Below are 21,420 nucleotides of genomic sequence, written 5' to 3'. Positions count from 1 at the left end.
TGTCCCATGCACACACTGGTTTGTCTCCCAGCAGATGCATAGGGACAGGGATTGGGACGTCCAGCTGTTTCCCTGATTGTCTTGCTCTAGTTGATGTATTTCTGGTGGCTCAAATTGAACTCCTATCTGTGTCAAACTGCACAAATCCCCCTGAAATAAGCCCCTGGCACTAGAAGCTCTGATTGTCCCCAAACATAAGCTAAATGGAATTTTGCTCAAGTTTACCTTAATACAAAGACCAACTGCATCCCGTCAGGCTGGATAGTCTTGGCTTTGCAAGCAGAGAAGAGTGAGAAAGAACAAAAGTAAAATATTCCCGAGGGTGCAGAGGAGTGTGAAACCCTCATGTGAAATGGCTTTTAATTAAATCACTGCAACAAGCACAGTCTTCATAAACAACTTGCAAACCTGTATTATTTCCTCTTGTCAAATATTTTATTTAACCAAAGACAAAAATATAGGTTTGAGTGGACAGGAATTTTTTTTGCAAGAGTGTCACAATTCTGTAGCTATAAGAAAAAGAAATGAAAGATGATAATGTTTTGGAGATGCTGCAAGATTTTGGTTACACCATTTTGATTTGTTTTGCTCACTTTAATGTGTTATTTCTTTTGAATTTGATATCCATGAATTTTATTATTGTTTGAGGGGACATGCCTGCTCACATCAGAAAGTTAATCCAGGAAATAATTCTTATAGAGAAAGCTCCAACATTTTGATTTCCAGAGGATCTGAATGCCCTTTTTGTTTGTTTGTTTTCCTTTGTTTTGTTTGTTGGGGTTTTTTTTTGTGTGTGGTTTTTGTTGTTTTTTTTTTAGTTTTGATGGGTTTTCTGTGTTTTGAGTGATTACCCCTGTTCTGGGGGTAGTTTCAACCTTCTTCACTTTAAATGGAGCTGTCAGAATGGGCACAGCTGGCTCACCTGGTGCTATCAGGATTTTGGAAATTCATTTAAATCAGCGGCGCAGACCCTGCATGAATTCTGGTGCAAACCCCCCCAGGATTTGTTGGGGCTGGTGCTGCTGCCACTGTGGTCTGTTGCAGGGCTGTGACAAGGGTTCTTGGATCCTAGTGTGGTGCCTTTCCCATCAGTCTGCAGGCATGGGGGGATTTGCAGGATGCAGTGGACCCCCATAGGACAGTGCGCCCCCCTGGCTGCACAGTGTGGAGCTGCTCTGTGTTTGGTTCCTCTGATGAATCCAGGAGAAGAGACACGATAGGGCTTTTTTAAGCAAATCAAGATGTGAGACTTGAATGTATTGTCCAAGCTCCATCAGAGGAGCAAGTTGAAAAATGGCAAGCCTAAGTGGGTACAGAACACATGTGAAGAAGGATCAATATTTAAATGGACAACACATCTGGGAAGGTGAAAGGGAATTTCCTAAAATACCATCCTGACAGCAAAGAGAACTGGGATTTCTCCTCTTTTTCCTCCAACAGAAAGCACCCTGTGAGCAGAGACTTTTCTCCAGCTGTTTCTCAGCAGGCTCAGCAACCCCAAAGTGTCACGTTCCTGCAGTGGCAGTGTGTGACATGATGTCTCTGGTGAGTAGCATTATGCAGGGCTTTGGGTGGGTCGGAGGGGTGCAAACTGGTCTGTGTCGGACCTCCAAATGTGAGGAAGACTCATAGACTGCTGCGGCACCCGGATTCCTCCTCTGCACCAGCCTGGAGGCACGTCCCTGCCAGAAGCTCCTCCATCCCACCTCAGTCATGCTGGTCTGCCCCGCACAGCCCCTTTGTCGTTCTGTCCCGCCCAGCAGTCCCACGATGGGACAGGTCCCATCACTTGTCCCTTGCCATGTCTTCACCTCCTCTATTTCTATCCAGAGCTGTCACCCCCAGCTTGTTCATAGAAAGGCAAATCCCTTGTTTGTATTGATTTCTTACCCCGATGAGTGAAAGTGACCCAGACCCCATTCCCCTGTACTCTGCATATCTCATTTCACCTCCAGCCTGGTCTGAGACTGTCCCAAATGCCGAGTCCAGCTTGGCCATAGTTGCAGGCAAGACCACCCAGCCCTGCTCAAAGCATCCTGGTGCAAGGGGTGCAGAGAAGACCATGGTCGTTCCTTGCGTTATCGGGCATGTAGGGCTGCTCGCTGCCTCCCTGCACATCCATGCACCCTAAGGATGCCAGGCCTGGTGCAGCAGCTGAGCTGCCATCGAGGTGCTCACTGCACGTCTCTCCGGCCCTCCCACCCCCTTGGCGTGCGCTCCTCCCCACCGGTGGTTGCAGGTGGCTAGGAGGGAGGTTATATATAGACAGACAGGATAAAGAAACTGAGCACAGATTAACTGGACAGGCTTGGCACCAGGTAATCAACCCGTGCTCTGCAGCTTGCATGGTTCTGGCCAAGTGGGGCTAATTCTCCAGTGCTTCTTATAGCCAATACATGCCACAACTTGGAAATGCCCCAGCCACTCACTCACGGGTGGGTCTGGGTTTTCCTTTTATCTTCACATGCCATTTGGTCCCTGTGAGTGGACAGTGCTGTGTGACCTTTGGATAGAAACTCCTTCTGGCAGAGGGGGTGATGGGGGATGCCCTGTCTGCACCTGGATAGCCTGGGGCATATGGGGCTCTAGCTGAGCATCCCTGCTCTTGTCTGGAGAGGCTGGCCAAGTGAAGGGTGTCAAATAGCCAAAAGGCTTGGGGGGAAGGCAGCCGTTGGCTTGTACCTCTGCTCCGAGCTTGTGCCCTGTGGTGTGAACAGGAGCTTTTCTGTCAACAATGTATCTTAGGGTCTGTGCAAGATGAAAGGGTAAGAGAGACACAGGTTGGGAAGGGGGAAGTGCACGCAGGTGCTTTCCTCTCCTGTAACGTCTGGGATGAGATTTGGGTTTTGATCAAGACACCTGCATCCAGGGGTCAGGGTGGGTGTCTCCCATCAGCTGGTGTCCAGGCTTCAGACTGCTGTGGGAGAGCTGTTTAAGTCAGAGCCAGAAGAGACATAAGAGCAGGCCAGTTCACCCCAAAGCCGGCACCTCCAGCCTCCCCCTAATCTCCACTGACTGGTGAGGACACCTCATGAGCATCTTAATATCAGACTGAACCCCAGTCTTAACAGGTCCGGCAGATGAGTTGGACTCTGCTATGGTTTGTAAAGGGACCCTCAGCTGACACAGTCCTCCCATAGTGAGATGAATCTCACAAAAATGGTCTCCAGGGGATGTCTGGATAAAATCAGAGGCCGAATCAGTTTAATCCAGGGTGCAGCAAAAACAGCTGGCAATCAGGTGTGGTCTGATTAGCACAGCATACACTGCACATGGCACTTGGTCCTGCAGGCAGGATTGAACGAGTCCCAAAGCTGCTCTGCCCCAGTGGGGAGTGGGCTTGCTGGATACCAGGGCAGTCTTTCTTCTCCGCAGCATCTTCCCTGATGCTTTGACAGGGCTTTTGCTGGTCCTGCCTTGTGGATTAATAACACCTTCCTCTGTAATCAGCAGATTGCATAATTACCCCATTTCTTAATCAATTACAGTCGTTTGCAAATTCGTTCAGCAAACAAATCCACGAGTGCCTGTGACACCCACAGGCATACCCCCACCCCCTGCCCCTGTTCAACCCTGCCCCGTCCAACCCCCTCCAAGCCCAAGTCCTTCCTCCAGCTTTCCTCAGCCTGAGCTGCTGGACTGCCTGGTGTCAGTGGGTCCTATGTGTTAAAGCAGAGCTGAAAACACATTGCATGCTTTTTGAAGAGTTTGCTATTTGTGAGCTGTTGCTTCCAGACCTAGTTTACCTTGGCCCTGGTTCTTGGATTTCCGTTCACTTTCATACAGACAAGTTTTGGCACTGGATGGCAACTGACAGCAACCCATGGGGAGCTGTGGCCCCTGTTGGCTTCTCTCTGCTGTTGGTGCTGGGCTGCCTTGGGCCTAGGAGTTCCGCAAAGCCAGTGCATGGCTTCTTTGCTCAAAAGCCCCAGCAATATCCCCACCTCCTCAATTTTGAATGTGCTAGGTAGTGATGTGTTAGCACTCAGGGTAACGGTGCAGCCCCCAAACTGACAGAAGGAGGGGGGAAGTTGTTTGAAGAAAGGTTCTTAGCTGGCATAGCTGCCCTTGATATTGTTGTGTGGGCGCAGATAAGAGCTGTGAAGAAAACTGCAGGTGTGTTGAGAGCAATGCAGGCTCCTTGAGAGTTACTAAATAGCGTGACCATCCTTGCAAGCAAGAAGATGGTGTTTTAAGCTTGAAGGAGTGAACTCAATAGAGAAACCATGAGGTTTGCAAGGGCAGGGAGACTTGAGTGGGGAAGAAAAAGTCCCTTGCACACTTGTATTAAATGCCAGCATGAGCCAAACAGGGAAAGAAAATGGGTGGAAGAGAAGTGATGGGAAAAGGGAAGAGATGTTCAAGGATCCTGCTCCTGCAGGTAGTGGAGGTGTATGGCTACTAGAGCTATGGGCTGGGATATCCCCCAGAAAGCAGTCTGGGCAGTAACTAGGAACAATCTTGGCTCTGCGCCTGCCTTGTGTCATAGTATTTGCATTTTTCCATGTTTTTAACTTTGTTTTCAACTCTGTAATCAAAGGCTTATCTTTGTACAACACTGTGATCAGCCTGCACACTCTCAGATTCAGTGTGTGGTGGGAGAAGGGAAAGCAGATGAAGCTGAAAATACGAAGTCTCATCTTTCTTCAAAAGGAGTGGATCAATGCAGAGGGAAATATGCAGGCAGCACCCAGGGTGTGCAGTTTAGGGTGGATCTGGGAATCTGAGTTTGGACATTGTGTCTTGCCAAGCTATAAAGGCCAGATTTTCTGAGTGCTGGGATATGGGGGACGTTCGCTCTTGCCTGGACCTTGTGGCAAGAACAGGCAGTGCTCATCTTATCTCAAGGAGCTAGCAGCATGCTCCTCTCTATCAGCAAAAGGCCCTGGATCCTTCCTTCTACCATCACCCATGATATGTATCAGACTTGCTTAGAATTGCTAAATAACATTTCTGGTCACTGCCAGCTGAAGGTGCATGGAGAAGCATGAGGACTGTGCACCCTGCTCCAGGTCTCCAAGCTGGCTCTGAACATGCACTGCGTGCTCCATTAATTAGACTACTGGAGGGAGATCCTTGCCTTCTCAGACCGGTGGTTTCTTTTATGATCACTGCTTACCTCACAAATAATTATCAGATGATAAAATCAAAAAGTACATTCAAACATGAAAAACTCTGGGATGCCATGAGCTGGGAACTTTCAACCTGAGATTTAAAACACCTTGCAAGAATCAAATTGCAATAATCAAATTGCAATTTTATTCTGAGAAATCCAGTCTGTGACTTTGCAGGTTTGCTCTGCCATGATAGATATTCAGAAACAGTTGCTAAATGCAGTGACAAAAATAATATTTTAGTTATTTTTGATTCTTGTTTGCCTTGCTGACTCAACACAGCTACCACTGTGAGTGCCAGATTACATTCCTGCACATACAATAACAATGCAGTTATGACCTAAATTCTGATTGCAGAGCTTCTGTCATTGACTGAGGGTGACTCAGAACCCACTTCTTGTGATTTGTTATTTGTAATTTGCCTTTTACTCCTTAGCTTAAACAGTGGACTCACCTAATTTGGGCTTGGAAAATGCACTTTGGCAAAGACTTTTCAGAGGGACAGTGAAATGTGGTTGCCTTCATTTTTAAGTGCGCAGCTGTTTGTTTGTTTTTAAGGTGGCCGTGAAAAGTCAAGGCACTAAGATATCTAATCACTTTTGAAGCTCCTGGTCCACATGACTAATTGATTCTTAGCTAAAAAGAAGGTGGGATAGGTAAATCCATCTGCAGCTAAGTCATAAACAGCCCTTGTCAAGAGATTGCCTGTCCAGACTCTGTAGGGAAAAACCTATTGAGTCATCATCCTTCCTAGACACTGTGAATAGATTAGTAAGGGTTTGAAAAAACAGAAGAAAGGCCAAATTGATCATATTTGGAGGTAGGATGTGAAGCATCTAGGACAACTCCCTTCTTGAACATTTGAAGTAAAGGTCTGTGGTTTTTTGTGTATCTGGGAGCTAGGAAAGAGCTGAGCATGGAGTAATTGGGCTTTATCAGACATCCAGGTACTGCAGACAGTGGGGAAGGGATCACTCGCAAGGATTCCCCAAAAATATTTTGCAAATTTTTTTGGCCTCTCTTCTGGAAGTGGAGAAGCCACAGAGCCATTGGCTGCATGCACAGCCTAGGACAGCTGAGTGGGCAGATGATGTCTCTGTATCTACAGCTCCTTGGCAAGGTGTCCTCACTGCCCCTCTGGGTGTGAGCCACAGCAGATGGCCCTGGGGCACAACCAGGTGTTGTGACTCTGCGGACTGGCAAACACAGACACTGGCAGTGCTGGGCAGGGGTCCTCTCCTTCACCACTCTCCCCAGCCCGAACTGAATCATGTCTGCCCTTTCATTCAGCAGCTGCACTGGCTTTTGCAGATTAAGGGCAAAACATTAGGTACAGAGGTGACAAGACAAGAGCTGAGTCCAATTTACAGACACAGTCACTGCCCACAAAGCCTTCAGGGTAGAGATCCATGCCCCTGGACCTCTACTCACCAGTAGTTCGTGTACATCTCAGGTGCCACATTTATGCCCACAGTGGAATTGCAAAGACTGTGTGACAGTGGAAAGCTGCGTTTTGCTATGAAAAACTTGTCACCAGCCATAACTGCTTGGGTGGCAGAGCAGAGGTGCTAGATGCTAGAGCCTGTATTTCTTTCTATTGCCTGTTCCAGCCAGCAGACCACATCTCCTGGGTATGTCTCTGCTCCTGATCTGTAGCTAGAGATTATATTGGGTCACCCTTGGGCTGGCAGAGCAGCTCTGGGAGGAGGCTTAGCAGTGGATCACCGCCCTTTGCTGCATTGTTGTGGCAATACAAGAGCCAGTGTGCGGGAGGATCGGTGAAAGTGGCTCCTGGGGACAGTATGGGACAAATTGTCTCCATCTCCCAACAGCAGCACGCAGAGTATGTGTGTGCTTCTGTTGGGAGAAGAAAATAATTTGTTCTGCTTTTTTTCCATTGTGCATGGGTACATAAACCAGCTCTCAGCCTCCTCTGACAATAACGCTTTGTTTCCCTTAACCAACATCACTTTTTAAATGATGCAAATAATTTTAGTGCATCCAAACAGGAAGTGGCTGAGTGTCTGGGTGTCTGAATCAACATCCTGGAGGCTGGGCCTTTGCCACCAGCACAATTACTAAATATAGGAGCCGCCTATGGATGGAAGCGCAGGTCTTGGAAATGGCAGAGCTGGTGAGACTCTGTGCCAGAATGTGACCATTGCCAAATACTACTGTTGCTAGGCCAGTTCAATCCTGCTTGCGTGGCCACAAGCTGCATCATCTCAGCTTCTCTGTGCTGATGCAATCACATTTCCTTGCTGGTTGTGGCATTGGGATGGAAAGAATAGAACAGAGGGGCCAGCACTACTCCTTTGGTGCTGGATGAGCAGCACTCAAAGGCTTCCCTAATTAATCCTTTCCCAGCATTGTAAGCTCAGTGGGCTAGCAGGGCAGCCATGCACAGAAGGGACTTCAGAGCTAACCATCATTCTTGGCATGTGTGGGACTACTGGCCTCAGTTGCAGATCTGGAGAAGAGCCAAAAGAAGGAGTCAGGTCATCTGTCACTCAGCAGAAGTCAGAGGTTACCAGCTCAAATTATGTTTTCTTCTTCTGGATAAAGACTGTAGGATTTTTTTTTCTTTTTTTTTTCTTTTTTTTTTTTCAGAATTTTGGTGCAAGTTTTCCAAGAAATCTAACAATCCTAGACAAATTCTAATTTGTCCATATTTGTTGTGAAGGAGAGGCACCGTAACTGGCAGCGCAGTCCATGAATGCTGCCTACAAAACTAAAATACCTCTGTAAACCAACTTGATTGCTGTTGATAAAAATATCTATGGCTCCTAAACTAGCCCCAGAATATCTTATATAGGTGTTACTCATTGTTCTCCTCTTTTATCTCCCATGAGACAACTGAGGAAGGAGACAAATGATGGCTTGAGGTAATGAATGTCCAGAAACACTCCCTTGGCTTTTCCTGTGCTGGATCTATAGTCGTGTTTGACTATGAATCCAAGGTCTGTCCTGATGCCCAGTGCTGGGGATCTGCAAAGACTGAGCTGGGCTTGGGTTTGACAGGCAGGCCAGGTAGCTAGAGGATACTGGGGTGCTGCTGAGGCAGCTGGAGGCAAAAAGGTGTCCCTGGGAATGCAAGAGAAGGATCCCCAAAGCCAGTCCCCAGGGAACTCCTGTAGATCACTAATATGGGTGAGCAGCTAATCTGATCTTGAGCCCACCTTTCTGGCCATTGTAGATGGGGCTAAACCTACCAAAGATATTCTTGGCTGTGGTATAGCCACATGCACCACTGTGAGGAAGATCTGAGCTGTGAGACACAGGGCATCCAGCTTGTCAAAATGCTAGAACAGCTCTTCAGAGATGAGTGTTACTACAGTAATCCCAAATTCTTGATGTCCCAACTCAACCTCTCGACCATGTAGTTCAGGTGGAGGAGAGTTCTTATCATGCCATCGTAGAAAGGTAAGAGGCTGACTTAAACTCTCCAACAGTGGCCCCAAGAGGGTCTGGTCCTGCCCTCAGCCAGTGGAGAAGGTGGGAGAGGTAGAACAGCCACTCTGGCCTCGTCAGTGGGAGAGAAGGACTTCTTGCCTTGATGCTGCTCTTCAGCAGCATCTTTGATTCCTTTTTCTGCAGTCGGGAAATTTGGATCAGCTCCTACTAAAAATAAGCAGACTTTTCAATTCTTTCAGTTTTCACACTGTGCACTGCTCAGAGCTGGGAATTACCATTTCTTCATGGGAATTTAGATAAACAGTGGTGGCAGAATTAAATCCATTGAGTACTACCAAAGGACAGAGCATTAGCTGTCATACAGCAGAGCTCCATTGTGGTCTTAAAGGACTGAATTAGAAGGGTTGTTTTAAGGTCCAAGAAGAATACATTTCTGAGCAAGTGCCCAGAAATGCCTTTGAGTTAGTTATGATTAAAAAAAAAAAAAGTGAACTAAAGGGCATTTAATGTCATTTTAACAATCTTATCATTAATAAAACACACGGAGATGCAGCAGGAACATTGTACTGTGCTAGTATTGTGTTCTCACCTTTCACAAACATGTTTTAGACAGAGATGCTAATCTCACAGGAACACTTCTGCTTCCTGCACGAATCTGACACTTTAAGGCAGACGTGGATAGAGTTTTTTGTGCTGTGCTGAAAGCATCAACTAGTTTTTTGTCATTGCACTAAAGAAAGTGGAAGTATTTAATGATGGGCTGGTGTGTAGGAGCAGTGACATTTCTGTGCTGCTATTCAACATGGGCATTTTGGGCGCGCTTTGTCCCAGTGCTCTATTTTAGACCAGACTCTCACACATCTATTCTGGTTATTTGTAAGATAGCAAAAATGCTGCATTTCAAGTGTGGCTGGCAATTTCATGGGGATCCAAATCCTGCCTTGTATTGACAAATTTCAGAAACCTAACCAGGACACCCTGGGGGTTGGCAGCTTCAGAGGAAAAATCAGACAAGAAGTTGGGAGGGGAAAGGAAAAAAGCCACCAATTCCAAAATTTTGCAGACTAAAATTAAAAGAAAATTCAGAACAAAACAGAATACTGTTTCATCTCATGGGGGAAAAACTCCCAGTGTTTTCCACCAACTCAAGTATCATTATTAACAGAGAGTGACTTTTCTCACAGTGAGTATGGCATTCGGGGAAATGCCAGTGATGGTCATAGGAAACTGGACATGACTTTTTGGTCTGAATAAGATGTTTGGGGCTGGACTCCCACAGCTGCCGAGCTGTGGAGTGCCTTTGTCCTGCTGTGGGTGTACAGAGCCGGGGGTTGAAGACTCTGCTTTATGAAGAATAATGAAATATTTATTGGTCCATGGAGAGGGAGAACATCTTGCCAGCCTGGGGGTTATGGTCCTTCCCGTAGGGGTGGGGGTCTTGCCCCTGTGTGTGACAGTCAGTCCATAGGGGTTCTCCAGAAGAGAGGTATGAGGGGCCCAGAGAGATCTCCTAACCTGCTGGTGTGGGAGACACCCACAGGTGGAGGCAGGACCCAATGTCCTAGCTAAGCCTCAGCCCTGGGGTCTCAGTTAGAAGTGAATCGACCCTCTCAAGGGCCAAGGACCTGAGTTTGTTACAAAGGCCTATAATAAAAGCAGAAATTTTGTTTCACCTGGAACAAAATGTTCCTGGCTAATCCCAAACATAAGACTTTGCTGGTAAGAAAAAGGGAAAATAAAAGTGGCTATACCTGAATTGATTACAAAATAATTTTCTGGTTCAATGATTTAATTGAAAATTCAGTTGTTCTTGCAGCAGAAATTGTTATCTGGGTTTCTCAGAGTCAGAAACCGATAAGACCATGGGATGGACCCTGTCCTGACTGCAGACTGCCTGCAAGGCATTGGCACAAGTGAGCTGAAAGGTGGGCATGGGTCCTGCACCCACTCCTCAGTCCGAGGTCCAGCAGCTGCCCTTGTAAGCAGGGCCCATCAAATGTCTTTTCTTCACTTGCCTCATTTGGCAGGTGCTTGTGGCCGTGTCAGCTCTTGGGTAAGCTCAGGACAGGCCATCTCATTCCTGATGGAGTTGCTGAAGCTCCAGGTGGTGTTCAGCAGGACATGACAGAGCCGATGCCAAGGTTGTGGGAGCATTGGCCGCTGCCACACAGGGGACAAGTGTAACCCACATGCGGTGCAAATGGACAACATGCTACCTTCATGACCTTTCCCTGGACATGAGTGAGGGGTGGGTAAAGTGATAGTGTGTTTCTGGAAAGGGAACAGCCCAGCCAGGAATGCACAGTGGTGGGGGATGTCAGTTCCTAGTGCTGAGCATGGGAGCTCTGGATGGGGCTGCAGGAGTGATCTCCACCTGCAGTCCTGCTGCCAGGTGGCTCTGCCCTGCTGGGGTCACAGGCTAGGGCAGCAGGCAGATGGTCTATTAGTTTAGGTAGGGCTGATCCTGACAGGGGAGGGGAGGGGTGGCTTTCTGAGGTCTTTCTCATCCCATCTGTCTGTGGGAATTACTGGCATCCCATCACTATCAGTTGATCTCATTTTCACTGGCTCCTCTTGCCCTGTATCACAGGGAGGAAAGGCACAGGGACATGCTGGTGTTCCCACAGGAGCTGGTTACATGTTCCAGCTGTGGGTCCAGCTGTGCCTCCCACCGGGGCAGCCCTGGGCTGGGAGACAAGGGCTGTGCTGAGGTCCTCTCCATCTGCAGGGTCAGACTAGCTCTGGTGCAGCCTCCCCACAGAGGGCTAAGACAGGTTCTGAGCAAGGCTCCCGCTGTGGTCGCCCTTAGGGCTCAGCCCTTTCCTAAGGTCTTTGACACTACAGGGACTTAATGCAGGGTTTGAAGGCCTCTTGGAGGTGTGTCTGCTCATGTTGTCCTGCTGCAGTGCCAGGCTTGCTGTCTGTGATGGAGCTTGGGCACGAATCTACATCAGGGCAGAGAGAGCAGCGAGGATGCTCTCAGGATATGTTAAGTGCAGGATGAGACACCCATGACACAGCTTTTACACCAGTGCATGCTTGACTGCTACCACAGAATGAACCAACTTCAGCAGCAGTTTTGTTTTCTCTCAGCTGAAGCCTGGCTTTCTCACCGTTCAGCATCCCAACTGTCATGAGTCGGTTGGTTTGTACCTCCACAGCCCTGTGCATGCAATGGGGAAGCACTTGCAGAGAGCTACAGTCCAACACAGGCACCACCACAGAGCTAGTCCAGTCTGTCCCATCTCTGGGGACTGTGTAGGGAAATGAAGAGCCTGGCTTGGTGCCCAGGTCCTCTGTGGAGGTGGAGCTGGCAGCACGGACACAGGGCTCGCCTTGTGAACAAGGTGCTTTTGTCCTGGAACCTGACTCCTGCATAGAGTGTCCCAGTGCTGCCGCTCTTCCCCTTGCCTCCAAAGAGGGAAGGACAAAACAAGTCCAGCTGGAGCTCAAGAGGAAGCACAGGAGGCTTGGAGAGCAGGCTGGGTTGGTGCCTGGCTGCCGTGGCCTGCTCTGCTCCTCTGCTGATGGGCTTATCACTGCTCGCAAGGGTACAGGTTGTGCCTGCCCAACTCCGCTGGGCAAGAGAGCCTGAGAGGGGTTACGCTAGAAACCTGGAAAAATTAAGGCTGGAAGGATCCATGGAGGTCTCTAGTCCAACCTCCTCTTGTCAAAGGTGGGGCAGGTTGCTCCTGGCCTTGTCCAGTCATTCTGAAAATCTCCAGGGTGGTGACTCCACCACCTATGGACATCTGCCCCAATGCTCGACCGCTCTTAAAATGACCTGTAACCATGGGGCAGACAAACAGAGGGCTAAGGAGGAAGGATCTGCTCTCCTCATGGGTGAGATAATGCTGAAGCAACAATGCACCTCCACACAGGATCCCACTTCTCTTTTGCTTTGCCATCAGGACCCTCAGCCTCCAGACCACCATCACCCATGGCATGGCCAAAACATGAGTTGCGCTGGCAGGTGCCCCTGATGCAGAGGCCGAACAGAAGGAGTTAAAGGACTAAAGGATCACCTCCCTGTGGGGGTTTAATGAGGCCAGCTGGTGGATATGTTTTCCTCCTGAGCTGGAATTAGAGCTGTCTGGAAAGTGTACTGTATTTCCCATGAAAGTTTCAGAAGACTTGCACACCTTTCACTTGCATTACCATTTCATGTGCTCCCACAGCTTAGAAAGCTAAAAAAAAAGCTTAGCAGGTAAACACTTGCAGTGGGCTTGCCAACTAGAATTAAAAAAGTACAAAATGTCATACTTTCCTGGCCAAGACCTCTTCCAAACTTAGGCAAAATGCGAAGTCTTCCCAGCAGCTTTGGTGGTGAGAGATGAGGTTTGGTTTGGTTTTGGTTTTTTTTGGTTAGTTTGTTTTTCAAAAAGCCGTTTTGTGTCAAAACAAACTTTTAGATGAAAACTTTTCAATCAGCTCAGGGGACAGCCAAACACAGAGCCTGCGGGTTTCCCTTCTGCATCTCTGAGTCATTGTGAGAGTGGAGGGTCTCTATTTTTAGCCTCTGCATACACTAACTGATACCAGCTACAGAGCCAAGCTGCTCTTCAGCACCAGGTTACCGTTGCAAAACCTTGGCACCAGCACAGAGTTGGTCCTTGGGTCTGGGCTTGGGTGAATAGAGTGGCACCTTTGTGGGGAGGAGCAGCAGGAGGAGGGGACAGAGATGTGACCCTCCTGTCCAGCCTGGGAGCATGGTAGCAGAGCTGCTTTGTGAGATGATAGCCACTATGGCTGTGTAAGGGAGTCATCCCTCCCTGAGATGCCCTCTGTGCTGGAGTAGGAGGGCGAATGGGCAAGGAGGGCCACTTCTGCACAGGGGTTAGCTGCCATGTTCGGCTTGCATGATTTTTCCCTGGAAATTTAGGAGTTTGATTTCACTGTGTTTTTTATGTTAACTGTAGCAGAAAGTTTCAAGTTTTATTTAGTAAGTCCAACCACCCAAACCTGACAGCATGAGAACTATTTGGATTTCAGCTTGGCACAGTGATGCCTTCTGGGAGTGAAATGCCTCATGGCCCTCTCCTGCCTGGGCTGGTTTCAGTGGTGGGACTGCAGCTGGAGTCAGAATTTTTGATGCTTTATTTTTGAAGGATCAGGTTTGAAATATAGAAGAAACACCCTTTCCTCTGCCTTTGTTCCAGGAGCTGAGTGGAAGGCACCCATGTTTTTTAAGTAGCTCCACTGGGTGCAGAAGAGCACAGGGACAGGAAACAGAGAGTGTCCTGCCTTGGGACAGACATGGCCTTGCAGACCAAAGAAGTGGCCTTTTTTGAGCATATTAATTATTTCTGGGTGGAAAAAAAATGGCGTTCTCTGTAAAGCTGTTGGGCATGCCCACAAATGTCAAACAAGCAAGAGAGAGACTTCCACAACCCACCAGGATGGTTCTGTATGGGGAAACAGGACACCATGTAGATGCATGTCTGTGGGCTGTGTGATGTGTGGGTTAGCACAGCGAGGAAGATGGCAAGTACATGGCCAACCCAAATGGTTAAAGAAGAGGTGTTGTAAAAATAGCTCACTGCTGAAGAGACTTGAGGTGTAGGTAACCTGCCCAAGACATACAGCTTTTGTTGTAAGATGCGCTTAGTTGCAGTCTGCCTGAGATGCATTTCTCAGTCATATGAAAGACACTGCACACACATCAGCTGCATGGTAGTGCGCTCATTAACCACAGCTGAAACGACCACAAGGCCAAGTCCAACCTTGGAAGGATATGTGTGCGATGAAAAAAAACCCCTAAACAAGCCCTTCAAGACACTTTCTGACCCAAGAGATGCTGTTCCTGTAGTCTTGACAAAAAGCCCTGAGGAAGAAAGAGAAAGCGGGGACTGGAGGAACTCAGTTCCTCTCTAACTCATATACATTCACTTTCTGCCCTGAACCATTTTAAGATGTGTAGAAACAGCAGGCTTTGTTCATCTTACGTGACTCTGGCATTACTCCGTGCAAGGACTTCACTCCTGATGTGCTCCAGCACAACTGGGATATGGAGTGTAAAAACACAGCAAAATTCAGACAGGACTCACTGCAATGTTGGCACAGGTCACTCAGGGTCTTGTCCAGGCAAGTTTTGCAAATCTTGAAGGGCAGAGACTCCACGGTCCCTCTGAGTCCCTGTCCCAGTGCTTGACCACTGGAAGAAGCTCATGAGGAGTCGTCTGGTGATCCAGGTCTTTACAGGTAATCTGTCTGAACCACATTGTTCCAGCTGGCCTCTAATGGTTTTTAAACCTTCCTCATTTTTATTTAGCCAGAGCATTCAGGCAGTCAGAGGTGCCCACCTGGAGTGGTCTAGCCAAGCTTTGCAGTTGGTTGAAAATGACCTGTGTTATCCGAGGGTCACATCTCCCTTCTTCATCTCCCTGGAGCTGATCTGATCACCCCCATTCCCCTGCTCAGGATGGCTGTGGTGGACAACATTGCCAGGGTCTGTCTTACTCCTTTAGTGTGGGGCCACCTGGAGACCTTTCTTCTGCTTCCTCCAGGACCTCAGCACACAGGGACCTCCACAGCTGTTTCCAGAGTGGGCTCTACCCTCACTAGTTGCTGGTTGGTACCATCATTCACACCCATGTGCAGAGCCCTGGCTTTACCTCTGTGTCTCAAGCACTTAATAAGGCTTTGTCTTACCTATACCATATGAAAAATTAAATAGTGAGGGCAGCATATTTGCTTTCCAAACAAATGCTAACGAGTATGCATAATGAGCACAGCTGCCACAGTTCAGCCTCCAGGAGCCCACATTGTCACAACAGCTGCAGAAGGATGCCTGGCAGAGCCCATGGTGGATCCCAGGTGGGTGACCTTGCATGGGGTTTAGTTGTTCTGCCTTACAAGGAGGACAAAGCCTAACCTCAGGCAGTGCCGGCTGAGATGTGCACCAATGCGAACAACTTCTCACTGGACTAGGTGTCCATCTTCAGCTTCCTGGGGAAATTTAAATATGAAAAATATTTCCCCATGAATGCAGAAACCCCTCTTCCTCCTGCTCCTTTGCTGTCTCCTGTTGCTCATTAAAAATCAGAAAATATGTGAAATTTAGAGGGGAGTTGGAAAAAAATCTTTGCAAAACATCTAGAATAAAACTTGGATTTTTTTTTTCCAAGTGCAGGAACAATATTTTTATTTGGACATTTTTATTTCAAACAGAACAAAATGCCATTTTTGCAAGCAAGTGGAAATGCCCATTGGCTACCGGTGCTCTAATAAACATGAAAAGGAAGTTCTTGTCTGATTCTGATGATAGGTAAATCATTTGAGTTCACACCTAGGCAAATATGTTTTCCTACTCCTGGTGACATATTGCATTATGACAAGGGCCAGCTTCTGGTCTGTGTTTGGCTTAGGCAATGCTGCCGCAGTGCACAGAGTAACTGAAAACCAAATGAAGTAGCTGGATGACAACTCTTCTGAAACAGAGGATCCCGCCAGCCTGCAGCTCATTTTGAGTAAGTTGTAGCACTTTTTCATGGTGCTGAAAATGGTTGCGATTAAGCAGAAAGTACCTCAAAGATGCTGCCTCTCAGGTCCCGACAAGCGCATACACGGCAGCCACGCCACGGTGACAAATCTCATGAGGAAGTTTGCAAAACAGATGATCCCTCAGACAGTCTGCTTGGAAACCGTGGGTGTCTCGTCTTCTCTGGGGACACACTTGCATTTCCTATGTAGTCTTCACTGTCACCTGCGAGTCTCTCTCGTGACGATCTTGTACAAGTCCATTTCCAGAGGTCAGAACCACTTTTCTGGCAGTTCTGGTCCAGGTTCTTTCCCATTACAAAGGTGGTGTGAGCACCTGGGCAGTAAGCAAGTTCCCCAAGGATGCAAAGACCTCCACTGAAGGAGTGTGGCATCCTTTTTGCATGTGCTGCTCAGACTGCTGGACTGTCCATGCAGCTCCTACCGAAAAGCCCTCCAGACAGCTGACAGGGCGCAGACCATATCCAGAGTCTTTGGGAGCAACACGAGGACCTGAAGCATTTGTCGTGCTCTTGATGGGTCTGCTGCCTCAACTGAGATGGTTTGATGGTGCAGGAGGGAGAGGTCCATTTCTCCATACACCTGCTTCTCAGTGGGTCTGTTTGTTCTGTCCCATCCCAAGGATCAGCTGGCTCTTTCCTGGCCCTGGTAGTGCCAAACTGAGTAGCCATCCCACCAAAACAAAAGCGAGCTTCTCTTGGCTTCCCTGATGGCCTCTTACGCTGGCCCCCTTCTCAGGGGAGTTGCACCAAGCGTGTCCCTGACATCTCCGAGCTCCATTCACATGGTTTGCCATGATGTAAAGCCTGGGTGAGAGGGTCAAGAAGACCTTTCTGTGACGGTCCTTTCTCTGAAGGAAAGCAGAACACTGCACACTACACAGCTCTGAATACCTGAGGGCTGTGAAACACTTGATACTAGGAGCAACTTCCCAGCTCTGAAACCCTAAGCCACAGAGACCAACGTAAGAAATGAAAGCCCACTGAGGACACAGATAAGTTATTTTTGTGTTTCTAGGGAGGATTTCTGTTTCCCAGGACCAGAAATGTGCTTTCCTGCTGTGGTGAGAGCCCCAAAGCTCTGACACTTTCACACAGTCCCACTACCACTTTTGTGAACACACAAAAGAAGACAAAATCAGGAAACCTAAGGTTGGTTTTCAGTTGTAGACGATGCAGCTGGGACAGGGGTAGTCCCCAAACTTGTTTGTCGCTAACCTTTGCTGCTGTCTAGTTAAAACATGAAGCAGCCCCAAGAGATGTGAGACTGCCCAGCATCCAGGCTCGAATTGCAGGTGTTCCCTAGCTGTAGCACTCCAACAAACGACTGGGAACATACCTCTGTTTGAGGAGGCTGCACTGATACCATCTTTATCAGATATTTGGGAGCTGAAATTAATTACGTCTTGCCACATGTGTGCACAGTGCTATCTTTTGGGGTATTTGCATAGATCAATGCTAATTATTTCTATCTGTCTCAGAGGGTGCTATACCTGGTGATGGCTCAGACCTGCTCAGGTTGCTCAGGTTGAGTGCACCAGGCATGTTTCTCACCCCGCTTCTAGAGAAGCAGTCCCATTGGCTCAGTCCTCTGGCTTGCAGTGAGAAAAATTTTCCTTGTTCTTCAGTGATCCATTTTTGCTGGTTGCTTTCTCACTTTGGACTAAGCCATTCCTCTCCCTCTTGCTGCTCCCATGTCAGAGCTGTTAGTGCTTCCTCTAGATTAGCCTAACAAGTGTTTTTTATTTTTAATCTTAATGCTTAAACTCAAGATGGATTTTTAACTTCTCTTCATAGCTTATTTGTGACAGCCATTGGCCCTCCTGCTCTATTAATGCTAGAAATTCCTGAACTACTGGCACATTTCTTAAGGCTGTTATAACCCTGGGGCCCATAGGCAATGTAAACTTCTCCTGCCTTTTACAAAAGCTGGTTGCTGAGCACTGCATGTCCATGAGCTAGTGGGCAGTCCCCACATTACTTTCTTTGCTACGTGGAGTCATGGAGGTCCACTGGAGCGAGATGAAATCTAGCTTTGAGAAACACAGTGGTGTGGGTCCCGGGAGGAAACATCTTCACTAAAGCTGCAGTAGCCATGTGTAGGGAGGTCTTTTGCTCTGGAAGACTTCCCTTCCCCTGGCTGTGCTCCGGAAATGTGATTCCTTGTTCCTTCATGATGCAAGGAGGGTTTCCACTCTGGATAGCTATAGCTGTCCGGTACAAGTCCTGCCAAAACCCATGGGACCTTCCTGTTGTCAACAGAAGACCTGTGCTCACACATCGCTGCTTTCTCTTTCTCCTGTGTCAGGTCTGTGGTGTCTCACACCAGGACCATTGGAAACTGCCTTTTTCTTGTGGGCAGAAAGCACTGGCTGCAAACCTACTGCGTTCTGAAGGTTGGGAGGTAAGTGGGCCAATAAACTCCTGTTTGTAAGCCCTGTGTATACAGGGCTGTCCTTTGTTCACTCCATCCTTGTTGGAAGGCCACATCTGCTGTTCACCAGCACTCAGTGATGGTTACACCACTTGGATCATGCTTCATTTGTGAATGTATCAACAAAACTCTTTAATAATAATAAGCTCTAAATAACGAGTGGCAACTGGTGAATGGAGCCTCCATCTGTTCTCACCCGCAATGTGCAAAGTCTACCAAAGTCAATGGACTTCTCTCCACTGAATTCAATTGGCCTTTTGCCAAAATCCCTGTGAATAAAATGATGCTTGTGCATATATTTATGAATGGTGAGGAGGGGGATATGTGCAAATCCAGCATCCACTGAGTGCCCATGAAACTGCTCCTAACACGGTTTTTAGCAAACCCCAGCAATCGCCTGTCTGAAAACTTCATGTCTTCTTGTCACAGGAAGAGGAACTCCATAGCCCTGGGATAACACCTGTGCTGCATCACAAGAAGGTCACATCAGAAAGCAATGGCATTGCAAAGGACACAGCTTCCCCAGTGCAGAAGTGGATTTTGAAGACTTCAGCACTGTACCTATGACTAATCTAATTTGCCCTGGGATTTTGTTGCTGCAGACAATTGCTGCTGTCACAGTGTTTATCTAGTTATAAAAAATCCAGTGTTGTTGTGGCTCCTACAAAGGAAAATGAGGCTTGGGGAAGAATTCCATGTAACTGTGTAATGTACATTGCTCTGAAGTCATTAGTTTCTCATAAGGGGCCCTTGAGCTGTTGAAATGACACATAGGGAGTCAGCACATAATAAGCCTAATTAGGGATGCCTTTAATGTCCCTCTGGAAGGGCATGCATTCTCTGTTATCCTTCCACCTATTCACTTGGACATGTTGAGTTGCCACAGCCAGTTGGAGAGAAAAAGAGTTAATCTGGATTTGTTCTGATATAACCATCCAGTATTAATCCTCAAATGATGTTCTGACAGTTTGGGTAAAACATAAGCCCCAGTGCAGTGTCTCCCACCTGAGGACTAGCAACCCTCCTTTTTTTTGCTCCAGGAACTGGAGTCTAGGGTGAGAAAGCAAAATAGTAGGAGACAGAGAAGGAGGAAGGTCGAGTGTCCTGCAGCAGGTACACAGAGTCCTGAGGGCATCACAGGATCTCCCACAGTGGAGCTGAGAGTTGGGTAGAGACAAGGGCCCTTTTAACACATTGCCTGAAGGTGTCTGACTTCTGGCCTCTTCACAGAAGCTATCAGTGCAAACCAGCTTTTTTAATTTGCTTGCAGTCCTGATCCCTTCTGCCTTCCCTTTGCAGTTGTCCCTGAGGCTAAATGACAAAGATAAAACTCTCCTTTACATCTGCTGCTCCTAAGGTATTTGTGATTGTCTCAGTTTCCCTTTCCAAGGTGTGTGTGGTGAGAAGGGACGTACCCAAAAGGAGCACAAGGGCTCCTGCATCTGCATGCTGTTGCCTGCTCCCTGAGCCCTCATAGTTCACAGTGGTCAGCACTTAGTCCTCCTGCAATGGTCCTCCCCATTCTCTGGGCAGTTGGCTACCCAGGTACTCCTGGGAAGAAGGGTGCATTTCACTCAGCAATAAAGGGGGAAAAGAAGTTTCCTTAAAGTTGTAAAATATGGTTGAAACCTACAAGAATGGAGATGTATAGGAAGAAGTTTTTAACTCCACCTTATAATTTCAGGTTGATGATGTTTCCCAAAGTAAGCACCAGTGAGGTGCACCTACTGTCTCAACCCTTCTCCCTGCAGCTAGCTTTTTGGAGTGATGCAGATGTGGTTACTATGGGATTTAATTTGTTATTTATTTTCTGTCTGTGGAATTGCTGAATTGTGCACTGTAGCTTTTCAAGATCTTGGGCAGAAAGCAATCAAGTTGGTGTACTGGGAAAAGACTTGAGCCTAACAGCTCACTCCTGCCGGTGGGTGCTGGGCAGGTCAGTGATGGATGCAGGCATGCCTCACAGCACCTTGCATGAGCTGCACTGGCTAATTTCTTTTTCTCTGGCCCTTGGTAGTGGTTGTCTCATCAAATGCAAACATCTTAATGACTTGAGCTGTTCAGTGGATTTCCTCTCTATTATCCTGGCTAAGCTATTTGCTCTACTCACAAGTTGGCAAGTATTCCAGGTCATCTGAAAATGCTTTGTAAACTTTTGCACATCATTAGATTTAAGTAGGACGGTTATAAAGCAATGGAGGGGAGTTAAAAGGCAATTTACCTTTTATGAGAAATGTAGGTACCCTGGTGAAAAGCTCTTGTCTCTGATAGAGGATCTGTGAAGCAGTGAGCCAAGAAGTCTAACATGAGGAGAAATCATAGGCTTTTTTTCCCAAGGGAAATTTTGCTTTTTTCCTGCTTGCGGGTGATATAATATACCTTAATAATACCCACACCCCTCCCTACAGTGTCATTCGAGCTGACACTCTGCAAACTGTTACCTAAAGGTCAATTGCTCTGTGTTTCACCCTTGGAAGCAGAGCTTTGCTGCTGACACCGGAGTCACTGTTTCAAGGTGGAGTGGCTCAGGGTCAGCTCCCTGGCAGATGGCATCTGTTTGCTGCTGCCCTTTCTCCCTTTCAATCAGGTTACCACTTCTTTGTGTGCAGCACTAATGCGGGAGTAATGGTGCTGAGCGTGGACTGGGAAAGACCAGCTCACACACTGTCTTGGGGCTCTGTGCAGACTCAGCGCCACATTTTTATTTGTATAAATCAGATCTCCGTTCATACTAGGAAATGAAGTGTTCTGTGGTATTTGAACTAAGAGTCTGTCCATTACAGTTCATTCATCACAGACACAAGGAACACAGCTCTTCTGTTCGCTTTCCGTGTTTGGACGTGCTGAATCTGTGCCCTCACCAGAGCAGCTTACTGTGCATTAAGCTTGTCCACAGGGCAAGTGATTCTTCTAGTGCTGACAACAATTTTGTACCTAGCTGACATGTTCAATGCTGTGC

The sequence above is a fragment of the Accipiter gentilis genome, chromosome 17 (genome assembly GCF_929443795.1).
Source record: "Accipiter gentilis chromosome 17, bAccGen1.1, whole genome shotgun sequence".
Classification (NCBI taxonomy): Eukaryota; Metazoa; Chordata; class Aves; order Accipitriformes; family Accipitridae; genus Astur; species Astur gentilis.
This window is presented reverse-complemented; position numbering follows the sequence as displayed.